A 1,973-nucleotide genomic window follows, 5' to 3' on the forward strand; every position below is an offset into this window, starting at 1 on the left:
TACTTTTGAACCACCCTGTATTTATATACCCATAAAGATTCAACTCTCTTCCGATGGAACATTTCAAAACCATCATTACGTTTCACTTGTAAATAGTGTTGTTGTTATTTTTTTTATATATTGTAATGCTAACATTATATTTATAACTATTTATTCACAATCCCTCTATATCATTCATCGTATCGCAAAGCAATGCATGACGTCACACGAATAACGAATAGATTGCGTACTGACAAAATATGACGTAATTAGGACATATACTACGAATTGACGACTTTAATCCCAGTTTCTTATGTTACTAGTGTACCCGGCACGGCAAAAAGGACGTCTAGATATTTAGATAGATATACACATGTACACACGCACACAAACACATACGCTGATTCAATCCTTCTCAACACATCCCCTTTTTCTAACTACAACCCGCTGGTTCGGCAATATGTAGGAGAGTGTGGTTTCCGAGTGTACCTCTCCAGGTACCCCGTGTCACCAGGATATGATTAATCCCTTTCCCCTGAGCGTGACAATATATATATATATATATATTCATATATGTATATATTCATATATATACATATATATATGTATATATATTCATATATATATATATATATATATATATATATATATATATATATATATATACATATATATATATATATATATATATATATATATATATATATATATATATATATATATATACATATATATATGCATATGTATATATAAATATAAAATATATATAAGATATGTATAAATATATATATATATATATATATATATATATATATATATATATATATATATATATATATATATATATACTGTACCCCTATATAGTCAGACACTTGCTTTTTATTATATAGGGGAGATTACGTTACTGTATTGTTAACGGAAAAATATTACCAAAGTGTCCCATTCGAATTGAAGTTTGTTATTACCTTTCTACTTATAATTCAAAACACAATACAGGCAAAACCTTGTTAATTCAATTGTAGTTTTATGTAACGCTACTGTATTTATGTATCTAGTTCTATTATATTTGTTGTATTTTTCAAAACTTCATTTAAATCAAGTATTGATCACATTTTTTCATGACGTTTCCAAATATTTTTTATTATATCTGGTCTTTAATTCAGATTTCAAAATTATTTTCATGTCCATAGATGCAGTTTAAAGTCAAATTATTAAAGTTATAATTCAAAACGTAATATGTAATATTCAGAACAGGTTGATTACATTATAAATACTGTATTATGTAATTTCGTTTGTTTTGATATTTTCATCAATACTTCAAGTCACTATTGTTGCTCTTTGAGAAACACTAATTTTGAACCAGACTTCTTTAAAAAAAAAAAAATCCCCTAAATATTGAGGTTAATTGTGTTATATACAAAGAACCTCATTATATATCTACATTTATAAAAGACCTTTTAAATCCATGTCCATATATTTTGGATATACGGAATTAAAAAAAAACTATATTGTACATTAAATTATTATTTTTATAATTTTTATGTTGTAAATGGTATTTGCACATTAACAAAGCCATTATAATTTAAATACCACATGTGTATGAATCGATTTTGTAGGAAAATCATGTTCCTGAAGTCACACCAGAGTATTGCTAATTACCATAGAAACTGGGCAGACTGACTTACTCTGTATATTGACTGGACTCATTACTCTGTACATGACAATTGAGACTGTGTACTTTGAACAAACTGACTTGTATATCATTGTTTTATTGTTATTCTAATTCTATTTTTACACTTCAAAGACAAAATGTTAAATAAAGATCATCTAATGATATCATTTCTTTATTTCAATTTCATTTTTTTGTTTGTGGTTTATCCAGTATTTTCGTCCTTTTTTTTAATAAATACTTTATTCTTTAGGCTACAGTATTTCCACGTTGTTTTATATATATCAATTGTTGATCTATAGCTATATGATTAATGATCTCATTC

The sequence above is a fragment of the Palaemon carinicauda genome, chromosome 37 (assembly GCF_036898095.1).
Source record: "Palaemon carinicauda isolate YSFRI2023 chromosome 37, ASM3689809v2, whole genome shotgun sequence".
Lineage (NCBI taxonomy): Eukaryota > Metazoa > Arthropoda > Malacostraca > Decapoda > Palaemonidae > Palaemon > Palaemon carinicauda.